Here is a 12153-nt window from a genome sequence, read left to right as displayed (position 1 = left end):
TAAAGGATTTTAGACAGCAGCAATATCTTTCAAGGATGTAATTAAGTGTCTGGGCATGTAAAAGCAATAATTACAATGGCGCATATGCCGCTCAGCACTGCCATCTAGTGGTTCAAGCTCTGCAGCAGCTTTCATAATAACAAGGTTCCGCGTTCAATACAAGTGAAGCTCAATCGACAGCATTTGTGGCATAGTGTTTATTACCACAACATTTTTTTGTCTCGTCCCTTTATTATTTATGGATATAAAGTGAGAGAGAATGGAACTAGTCCACAAACAACAAAATACACGCTGTCTCAAAAGTATAGCCACAAGATGTAAACTTTTTACTTGTTTACTTGATTTTAGTGTGATAAAATTGCTAATTAACCGTAGGCTACATGTGTAAAGCTATTTCCAACTACAACTTCATTGAAATTAATATAACGCTGGTAAACCCTGTAATCTGGCACGCCAATAATCCCCTGATGTTTTTCAATTAAAATAACTTTAACAAGTGTAATGTTTACGTCTGGTAGCTTTTGAAATATATGTATTTTAAAGGAATACTCCCAAAAATTACAATTCTCTCATCATTTACTCACCCTCATGTGTAAAAGTCCAATATAAAATGAATCAAGAAAAAGATCACAACTGATATTACTTCTGGTTCATTTGTCACAATGGGAGTCATACACAGGATACAGCTTTGTTGTAGGTATTCCTTGCATACAGAAAATGTGCATGCAAAATATGCATACTGCAGATATAGTATAAGTAGGATAATATGCTGTTACTATAACCCAAGAAACATTCCATATAGATTCAAAACAATTGAATCAATTTAGAGTGTATGAAAAGTGTTTAAATGGAATGAAAGACATTTTTAAAGGCACAGAATAAGCTATAGATTAAAGAACTAGCCTTCCTTGAAAACTATGACCAGACAAGATCTATAGTCCTTTGTGCGAGAGGGATCAACTGTACATGACACAACTGCAGCACACACTACGTAAATTTACATTGACTTTTAGTCATTTAGCAGACGCTTTTATCCAAAGCGACTTACAACTGAGGAACATAGCAAGCAATTTGTCATACAAATTTCAACAACATCTGCAGTGTTGTACTGACAAGTTCTCAAGTTGGCTGGAGTAGTAAAGGTGCTAGCGCAGAAGAAAGAGTCAGAGACATTTTTTTTATACATAAAAGAAAGTACAAGTTCAATAGTAAGTGCAATTAGTGTGGATTGGTTAAGTGCTCGTGGAACAGATGTGTTTTCAGCTGGTTCTTGAATGTTGAGAAGATCTTGTGAAGGTTGGAAGATTATTCCACCACAGAGGAACAGAGAAAGTGAATGATCTTGAAATAGACTTTGAGCCTCTTTGTTATGTGACCACCAGACGCTCCCTGTACATAGACGGCAGAGAGCGAGTTGGAGCATAGACTATAAGATGTGAATTGAAGTAAGAGGGTGCGGTTCCATTGGCTGTCCTGAAAGCCAGATGCAAAGCCTTGAATTTGATGCAGTCAGCTACAGGTAGCCAGTGAAGTGAAAACAAGAGTGGGGTGTCATGAGCCGTTTTGGCTGATTGAAAACCAGACACACTGCAGCATTCTGGACCATCTGCATTGGTTGGTGTTAGTGTAGTTGAACCAAGATGAATAGTGAGGTTGTGGTCAACAGATGGGTTGGCTCATATGACGAAGAGTTCTGTCTTGGCAAGGTTGAGCTGAAGGTGGCACTCCTTCATCCAGGCTGAAATGTCCGAGAGGCAGGCAGATATCCGAGCTGAGACAGTAGGGTCATCTGGTTGGAATGACAGGTAGAGCTGCATATCATCTGCATAGCAGTGGTAGGAAAAGCCATGTTTACATGCATGTTCATACACCGATTATACTTTATAAGCCAACAACGCGTGTGCTCTTTTAAATGCAATAAACCATGTTCCTTTACCAAAAATCTTAAAATGTAAATTAACTACGTTTACTTTCTTAATACACTTTCCTGGTCTCAATGTGCAGGATTCATTGGTGCACATTACTCCAAAGAAAACTATGTTTGTCTTTGTAATCTTTCATCAAAATGTAATAACTTGCTCTGCCTCTGAAACATCACCAAGCCCTCTTATTTTTCAAAACCCCCTTTATTACCACCATATGTCATATAGGGACCACTTTTCACCATCCAATCAGTTCCAAAAGAATAAAATCCTACCTAAAAATCTACATGATAGAATATTCAAGTTTCACTCGGAAATTAAAAACACACATTACAGAAGTAAAATAAGGGTTGTGAATGCCATTTCATGTTGACTCTACATACATAATGCTTCCATTCTACGTTAAATTTCCCACAAATGTAAAATCTTCTCAACACACTTAAAACCAAAGCAATTACAGACCCAGTTCCTTCCTTCCACATCCTCTATTAGCTGTGTTGGCCTTCTTGTGTTTCTCAACAGTTCTGGAGGAAAAAGCCACTTACTGAAAGACCTGTAGGACCACTTTGCTTGTTAAACCTATCACAGCATGTGAACAGGCAACCGACTGCTGATTTATGGACTCTCCCTATCTACATTCGGCCTGAAGTGTCTCACTATCGAAATTCATTTTGGTGTACAGTGTTGTTCCATGGCTGAGAGTAAGCACCAGAAATGGGCTTTTAAATGTATGCTGACTGTAAATGAACAGCTATTTCAGAAATATACTGTATCAGATTTGGCTGAATGTAAATGTTTTTGTAATGTCAAGTACGAATAAATGTAAAGTACTGGCAACATTGCATTCACTCAGCAAAATGAGCATTCATTGTATTGTGCGAAAGAACAATGCCTATTTATTTATATTTTTCTGTCATCATTTACTCACCTTTATGTTGTTCCAGACTAGTATGACTTTCATTCTTCAGTGGTACATAAAAAGAGAAGTTTATCTAAATCTTTACGCACGTCTTTTTTATATACAAGGTGGTGTCAAGTGGATACTTGAACAAAGCATAATATAAAAGTAGAGCATACTTGAACAATAAGTACTATAAAAGTAGTGATTACTTGAAATCGTACTGTAAATGTGTGCATATTTTACCAACTGTAAAAGTAGTGCAAACTTGACCAAAACGTACTATAAAAGTAGTGCATTCTAGAGCAAAATACATTATAAAAGTTATCCATTCTTGACTAAAAGAGTGGTCAAACATTGAATAACTACAGACACACATATAAACAGACAGTCCAAAGAAAATACTCGATGACATAAAAAGAAAGAGAAAAAGGGTTTCACATATTAATTAATTACATATATTTAACCCAAACTGTACCTCTCCACTGTTCCTCCCTGGCAACCCTCTAGGAAGGCCAGATAAGTGCCCCACTTCTTGCCATAAGCACCCAAACTGCCTAGCCGTCTATGCACTGCCTCGTCATGAAATGAGGGTGCACCAGCCGACTTCCATCCCCCAAGAATCCCCTTCCTGCTGAATATCATGCTGGAAAGGACACAGTTTTTGTGTTTGTTCCCTATGTTAATACCCGCCCCATCACCCAAAATACAAATTGTATTTGCTCAAGACCTCACAGACATAACTCTGAACCCTTGACCAAAACTCTTGAATCTAAGTACAGAACCAAAAACATGGGTTATGTCCCCATCCTCCAAATGGCATCGCCAGCAAGTAGGTGTGTATTTAATGCTAAGCCTATACAATCTAGAGGGAGTCCAATAAAAACGACGTAGAATCTTAAATTGAATGAGGCGCACCCTTGCATCCTTAGACATAATCTTGACATTTTAAAAATTCCTACCCCATTCTCCAGTACATCCTCCAGTACTAAATTCAAGTCTCTCTCCCAAGACTTCTTAAGAGATGTTAAAACCCCATCCTCTAAACTCTGAATTAGCCAGGAATAGTATGATGAAGCCTTGTGACCCTTTCCAAAAGTACCATCTCAAGAGTGTCTGCTGCTTTAGGGGGCTGCGTACCACACCCAAATTTGGTACAAAGTAGATGGCGCAGCTGTAAGTACCTAAAGAATTGAGATCTAGGAATCCCAAACCACTATATAATATTTTCAAAGGACCTCAACACTCCATTATCATACAGGTCACCCAGCATAGCAACTCCCTTCTCAGTCCATTCTGTCCAGCAGAAAGGGGACTTGTTAATGCACAATATAGGGTTTAACCAAATACTTGCAGCAACGTTCAGGTAAATGGCGAAATGAATAACGGGATGAGTCTTTACTTCTCCGGGCACCTTGGTAGAAAGACTTTGCAATGGCAAGATAGGGGCAAGGACCTCCTGGACAATAAAGAGCCAGGGAGGGGCTCTCTCAGGTGGAAGCGACCAATGAGCCAAATGTCTTAGATTAGGACTAAAGGATTTAACTTTACTATCAAATTGTTTAAAATAAAAGAGGGGAACTTCAGTGGAGAGAGACTGTAGTAGGTAGTTGAATTTTGGAATACAATTCATTTTAATAACGTTAAACTTTCCAATCATAGATAAATGTAGTGAAGCCCACCTGTCCACATTGCTTGAAAACCTTTTTATTAAAGGATCAAAATTAACTCTAACTAAATCACACAAATTTGCTGGGAATAAAATAACCAAATACATAATGTCCTGTTTGGGCCACTGAAAGGCACACAGCTGGAAAGCAGTTACTGGGCAGTAAGCAAAAGCTTATGCATCACACCTCCCGCCACCACCCCAGGAAAATCTTCCTCCTTTCTTATCATGGCTGTTAATGGTTCCAGGGCAAGACAGAACAATAAGGGGGAAAGAGGGCAACCCTGCCGGGTGCCCCTATCCAGAGTAAAATAATCTGAAATTAATCAATTTGTTTGTAACCGCCGCTACCAGATGTTTTCCCCGAACCTGTACATTTCCAAAATCATAAAAAGATAATCACCCATATAGATGCTTTTTCGGTGTCAAGTAAGATGGCAGCGACCTGAGCCTCATCATTTACCACTGACCACATGATATTGACGAAACACCTAATGTTATCAGAAGAGCTGCGGCCAAGATGTTATAACTTTACTTAATCGGTTAGCCAGTAATAAACAATAATTTTACATCTAGTTGGATCAGGGAAATTGTACGGTAACTCTTATACTCGCTTGGATCTTTGTTCGTTTAAAGAATCAGACTGATCCAGGCTTGTGTCATGATAGGTGGAAGCTTTCCATTCTTTAATATTTCCATATAAACTATTAGCAAAAGTGGAGCCAGTTCTGTAGCATAAGATCTCAAAAATTCAGCGGCAAAGCCATCTGGCCCCAGAGGCTTGCCTGTAGGCAAGGCCTTAATTACCTCGCCAAGCTCCTCCAAGGGTATCTAAGAACCAAGATAATTTTTTTGCTCAGCCGTCAGTTTAGGGGGTTCTAATGGTTCCACAAAGTATCTAAAATCCTCATCAGTAGACGAAGAAGTGGAACTATAGAGATCAAGATAGAATTCTTTAAAAGCATTATTAATTTCAATGGCTGAGGTAAATATTTCACCACTAGCAGATTACACAGAGGGAATTGTAGAAAAAAACTCTGTTTTACATTTCTAGCCAAAAGCTTCCTTTCTTTATCCCCTGACTCAAAGTATGACTGTCTTGCCCTGAATAGTCAAAACTCCACCTTCTGTGACAAAATAGTATAATACCTGTATTTCAATTGGGTAAATTCTCTGAGGCCATTAGACAACATTTGGCGCTTCAGCTTTGCCTCTGCACTTTTAATATTCCCTTCCAATTTCACAAGTTATTTTGCTTTGGATTTTTTGGTGAAAGCGCATACTGTATGATCCAGCCCCTAAGAACCACCTTAAGTGCCTTCCAAGCCACACCCACAGAGTATACTGAGGACCAGTTGGTCTTAATATAAACATTGATTTCAGCCTTTAGCACTTGTTGGAATTCAGTATTTTATTGCCAAAGAAATTAATTAAAGCATAAATAATATGATTTCCTTTTCTCCATATGTGGCAACACCACGCCGCGATCTGAGACTGAAATGTTTCCAGTTGAGCAATCAACAACAGATGAAATTAGGGATTTAGATATATAAAACAAATATTCTAGAATTTAGATATATAAAACAAATATTCTAGAGTAAATCTTATGTACTGATGAAAGATATGTATAGTCCCTTCATCCTTTCATTCTCAATCCCCTTTTTGCCTATGTATTTTTAAACACTATCCACTCTTAATAAATCTACAAACAAATAGAGAAAAACAAAAAGTTTATCCAGTCAGAATTTATTCCTTGATGCTTACAAGCAAAGTGTGACAACTGTTTCACAAATCACATGCCTGAAGCCTGAAGCCGAAGCAGGGGTGAGTTTGAGCTCCACCCACTCAGGCCTTCGGAATTTCCACAGAATCCCTCAATAATGTAAGTGAATGAGCAACTAAAGTCAGAATGTCAGATTCATCAGCCAATCAGATTGATTTATTTGTTCTTGGTGGGCGTGATCTTTAGGATATTTCCTTGTCAAGGCCTTCTAAATGGCCTTGAGTGGATTTTGCAATGATTCTAAGAGTTCAGAGAAGAACACCTACTAATGCATGCTGGGCCGAACTAGGCAGATAACCCCTAATTATACATATTGAAAAATGATCCCTCAAATTCCGAACACACCTAAATTAAAGTTCCCCACTGCAACATGAAGCCCTTAAAACCCAAGAGTTGAAGCCTAAAACCAGTCCCCTTTGTGAACTGGCTCTGAAACTCACAAACCCACTAACAACTAATAAACAACAGTTTCAGACCAGCACTGCTGAACAAATCCAAGTCAGAATAAATTTATATTTGGACCATTGGGAAAATGGAAGTAAAAACCAGAAAGTATAATCTGGCAGAATATCTTTACACTGTAACAGCTACAAAACAGAGACGGATCCTCACCAAATACAGTCTGGCCATAGAAAAGACAGACATGGACAAACATGGCTTCCAAAGGAAGAATGAGTCTGTGCTCATTGTGACACTGGTGAAGTCGAGAAAGAGACACACTTTCTCCTTCACTGTGAGAAATGTACAGAGGTGTGCAGTTGTGTTGTTGATCAGGGGTGGACTGGCCATTGGGAGAACCGAGCGGGCCAGTGGGTCGGACGTGAAACGGGTTGAATGGGCCGATAAGCTAAAATGAGCCGCTGCATTATGCCGAATGGACCACAAAACGGTGCCGCGATATGCAGAAAAGGACCAAAAGGACCCCCCCCAGGCGTTACTTGGGGAGGATGATCATCCATCAGTTGCAGCAAAAAAGTTTTTTGAAATGCACACCCTCAGAAACCAATCACTGCCTTAATGTACTTCGGTCACAGTATTTTTTTATATGTTAATAATGTCTTGTTAAATACTTATTTTATATTGTATAGTGTATATTGTTATTATAGTGTTTATTTGATTAATTACCTGGCACCTTATTCTAATTATCTTATTATTGTTATTTGTTACCGTTTTATTATTTTGTCTTGTCATTATCAGTTTTGTGTATTAATGCTTTGGCAATATTGTATGTAAACCAGACGCGGCTTCAGCCCCGAATGTTTTGAGTGTAGCCCCGAATGTATTTTGAAATGTTGACTGACAAATATGAAACCGGACAATAGCCTATGTAAACCCCCGAAATCATAAGTTGCCTTATTTCATTGTGCTTTGGCTTTGCACATACTGCATACAGCCTGTAAAATAGACATAGGTCTTAAAAATAATCTAGCCTATAGAATAAGTTTCTTTGCTGTCGGTAGCCTATGGGCGACTCCGTTTCTTCCTCTCTGTTGAATATGCAGCAGGTAGGGGAGGAGTTGACATCAACTAACGTTACTTTTTGGCGAGTTAACAGCAGTTAGCAGGAAAGACAGCAAAAATGAAGCAAATGAGGCTATGGGGATTTTTCCGAAAGAAGTCAGTGGGTAGCCAGGAACACTAGTTTTATCACACTGCACTTTTAACGAGAACCAGCAAGTAGATAGTAGATAGTGTCTAAACCTCACTCTCCTGACCTCAAAAGGTGTACAAACGACTGACACAACTTGTTAGCTCCTTGTTTGCGCATCCGCCTCTCACGCTGGAGACGTTAGTTCGAGTCCCATTTGTAGTGTACTTTTCTTGTTTATCATGTGTTGTTTTCTCTAAGGATAACCAATGAGCATTAGCATAAAATGTATGTGTAACTTGTTTTGTGATATTAGTTTGTAGTAAATATACACTTTGATTTGATTAAATGGTTTTGTAGAGTGTAGCAAAGATGAGCTACAGACTGAGGAGCCAGCAGCAGCTGTGCCAGAATCAGGCATGGAAACTGGTAACAATTAATCAGTCACTTTACTTTATAGTAAGTTAAAAGTGAAACATTGTTTATCTCAATGATCCTAATGAAAGGATTTTGACAGATGAACATGGAGAATTATATACCGTTCGATGCCATGGTGTGTCAATGAACTTATACTAAAGTCATTCATGTATTGCTTTAACTTAGGATCTTATACATCATTTTGACTATTTATGTCAAAAAATATAAATTATTTATATTAAACATTTTTTTTTTTTACCTCACTTTACTCACTATAATATAACTCTTTTGTGATGACTTTATTGTAATGTACATGAAAATTCAAGAATCATGATAGATCTTAGGGCAAACCCACTGATCTGCTCTTCCCAATACATTTACTTCAGTGGTATTGGTCTACAATTTGACATATGTAGCACTTGATGAATTAGTTGTTTGAAGCTGATTTGCAATAAGTTATGTGCTGTATCTGTTCTTTTGCATCACAGATGATTCAGGGAGGAGAGAGGATGTTGAGGATAGTACTAGAGTGGAAGATTTAGGAACTGTAGAAACAGGCCCAGCCAGAGCAAAACTCAAAGAATACCCTCTCACCAGCTTTGGACTACAGAGAAGTGGTTGCTAGTATGAAAATAAAATTGTCTGGGCTAAGCCCCGGATGTCCTTCAATGCTGGAAACGCCTCTGATGTAAACACAAGCATGCTAATAAAGTACTTTAAATTGAAATTGAATTGAAAGAGACAGTTCCGATGACAGCAAAATCTAAAAATAAAAAAAATCAGCTTGTGCTGTAACTTCAGTTTTTGCCAGAAAATGTATGTTTTTATGACTCAAACATTACTTAAATGATTGGAAACTAAACTAACAAAAGAGAGAAAAGTTAAGACCTCTAAGAAACTTAAAGATCATAGAAAAAACTACATGATCAATACAGCAAGCTAACTGCTAGCCAAGCTAACATTCCATGGAACTTAAAACCGTTGATCAGAGCTTGGGCCTGCCTAAGACAGTAGCAGCTTTCAAAACTGAAGTGTAGCTGGAGATAAAATATATGTAATGTTTGATAGGAAGTCACGAGAGCAGGAGCTAGATGCAGCTAAAGTTTAATAGAAAATAAAGCAAAGTACAAAAACACGGTAAACACTGGAACAAGTCAGAACTAGCGAATAAAACAAATGTTACATCCATGATGGGAACGAACGCACAAACAGAAGAAAACACAACAAAACTGACAAAGACCAAACAGAAATCAGGGCATTAAATACACAAGGAGTAATGAGGGAATGGAACACAGGTGAGAACAATTGGGAACAGCTGACAGAGATGAGGGCAGTGCATTTTGGGAAGTGTAGTCCAGGGAAAACAGAATAAAGAGGATAAACCCAAGGCAACACAACAGTGAATCATGACAATATCATGCAGAATATAAATCAAACAAAGATAATAAGAAGATGAAAGAGATGATCCTGAGAGAGAACCCAGAGATGCTTCTGTCTGAATACAGTGGACCAGAACACAACAGATTCCAGTGTAACCTGCTGTTCTTCACTGATCAGCCATCAGACTGGCACAGCACTCTCAAAACTGCCATGAACAGCAGCAGAAAACTTGGCATCAGTAAAGGTAGACAAATCCCTCTGGAAGGTGAAAAAGAGAAAGCTTACTGTAAACTTGTATCACAATGGTACAGTCATGGTCCAGGGGTCAGAACCCAGCCTTGATGAATTCCAGAAGAGTTTCATGAACTTTACATTGGAGGTTCAGAAGTTAAAGATCCTGAGGTGAAGAGCAGAGTAGAGTCCTGCACCACAATAGTCACAAACGGTGCCTTCAGCTCAAGCACCCCTATAGCACACAGACACACTGTCCCTCATGTATCTCCAAAGATCAAGGCCTTGTGAGACAACATCGCTGAACTGGAGCAGAACTACTTTCTGCTTATAGAAAGAAAGATGAAACTACCAACAACCTCTTCCAGCTCCAAAACCCAACCAGCCACCTCAGCACACATCCACTTCAACAGCTCTGCTGTCAGACAGCTGGAGTAGAACCACCAGGAGCTGCGAGGGGATCTGAGGAGGTTTCTCCAGGATATGCTGGAGAAACTACTGGAGGAGATGAGACAACATCTACACAAAACACTGAACACATCACAACCACAGAACAACAGCAACAGCATGCCCGCACAGAAACACTCAACATCTCTCCTCCTAAACACCAGCAGTGTGTTAACGCACAAACACACACCATCCCATCCCCTACAACCCTCTGGTTTCCCAGGTCTCTCAAGCTTTTCAGAACTCCAAGAGACAAGACATAAGCACCTAACAAAGATATCCACAACAACATCCAACAGAGAACAGAAGAGACAACACAACATCATCATCCTCTGTGAATCTAACAGCAACCACCTAGACCAGAGACAACTGTTCCCCGGGAGAACTGTGAGGAAAGCTGCTTAGAGAGGATGTTTTGGGAACACTAAAAATACAAATATACATCATAACAAATGTCCAACTAAACCACATCTGAGCCATGACAACACAATAAACAGAAATGGAAAGTAAATTCTGCATCTCTGTAAAAGCCTCTGGGTCTCTATATAGTGAACGGCAGAACAAAGAGTGATTCTCTGGGTCAATTTGCCTACTGGTCCTCTCTTGGCAGCAGCACAGTGGACTACGCCATCACATATTTAGACCAAAACAAGATAAATTACTTCACAGTGAGGCCACAGCTACCTTTCTCAGACCACGGTCACATTGTCATTAGTCTGAATAAGTCAGCCAGTCTTCTACAATCTTCAGATCAGAAGTCTAACTGTATCCCCTCCAAAACAGAATCTTCTGGAGAAAAGACAGTCCAGCCCTGTATGAAGCTGAACTCCACAGCACTCAAGTTGAGAACATGATAGATGTGTTTCTCTTCACTACCATTGGAGAAAATGGTAAATGGTCTGCACTAACATAGAGCCTTTTTTAACCTTAGCGGTATTCAAAGCACTTTACACTGTGCCCCATTCACCCATTCACACACACACATACACCAATGACAGCCTGCCATTGGGAGCAACTTGGGGTTCAGTGTCTTGCCCAAGGACACTTCAGCATGTGGAGTCATGTGGGCCAGGAATCGAACCGCCAACCCTGCGATTAGTGGCTGAACCACTCTACCCCCTGAACTACAGCTGCCCCAGAAGATGAGAAAAGCATAAAAATGGCAACAAAAAAATTTAATAAAATCTTTTTCACAATTGCCAGCAAATCATTGAAAAAAATCAAAGTTGAGTAAAGAGAAAATGTTTAAAATGTACTGGTTTGTTAAAGAATGTCAAATGTCAAGAAAAAAACTACGATTGTTATAAAAAAAACACACAGAGACCCCTCAAACCAACAAACACGTGTCACCATCATTGCTAAAAAAGCAAACGAGCTCAACAAGATTGAGGAAGCAGTTGATAAAATGTATTGTGGGAATTCTGGAACAATTTAAATAAATCCAAAGAAGAACAAAATCCAATCTGTGACCCAAACACCTGGACAGAACATTTTGGAAGCCTTTATACACAAAGTGAACTAAACTCCACCCAACAAAATATGACCTGCCAACTACATCAATTAGAATACACAATTTAAGGTTCAATTAAATAATTTAGACACCCCCATACCTCTAAAGAAAAGTCTAGCGGATCAAATGGAATTTGCAATGAGATGTTGCAGCCTCAAACTAAATGAGGCCATTCTCAAATTATTCAATTTGCTCTTAAAATCAGGACACTTTCCTGAGAATTGGAAAGAAAATCAAATCACCCCAATCTTCAAACAAGTTGACACATTTAACCCAAACAACTATAGCAGCATTTCATTAAGCAGCAA

Source organism: Xyrauchen texanus, chromosome 26 (assembly GCF_025860055.1).
Source record: "Xyrauchen texanus isolate HMW12.3.18 chromosome 26, RBS_HiC_50CHRs, whole genome shotgun sequence".
NCBI lineage: Eukaryota > Metazoa > Chordata > Actinopteri > Cypriniformes > Catostomidae > Xyrauchen > Xyrauchen texanus.
This window is presented reverse-complemented; position numbering follows the sequence as displayed.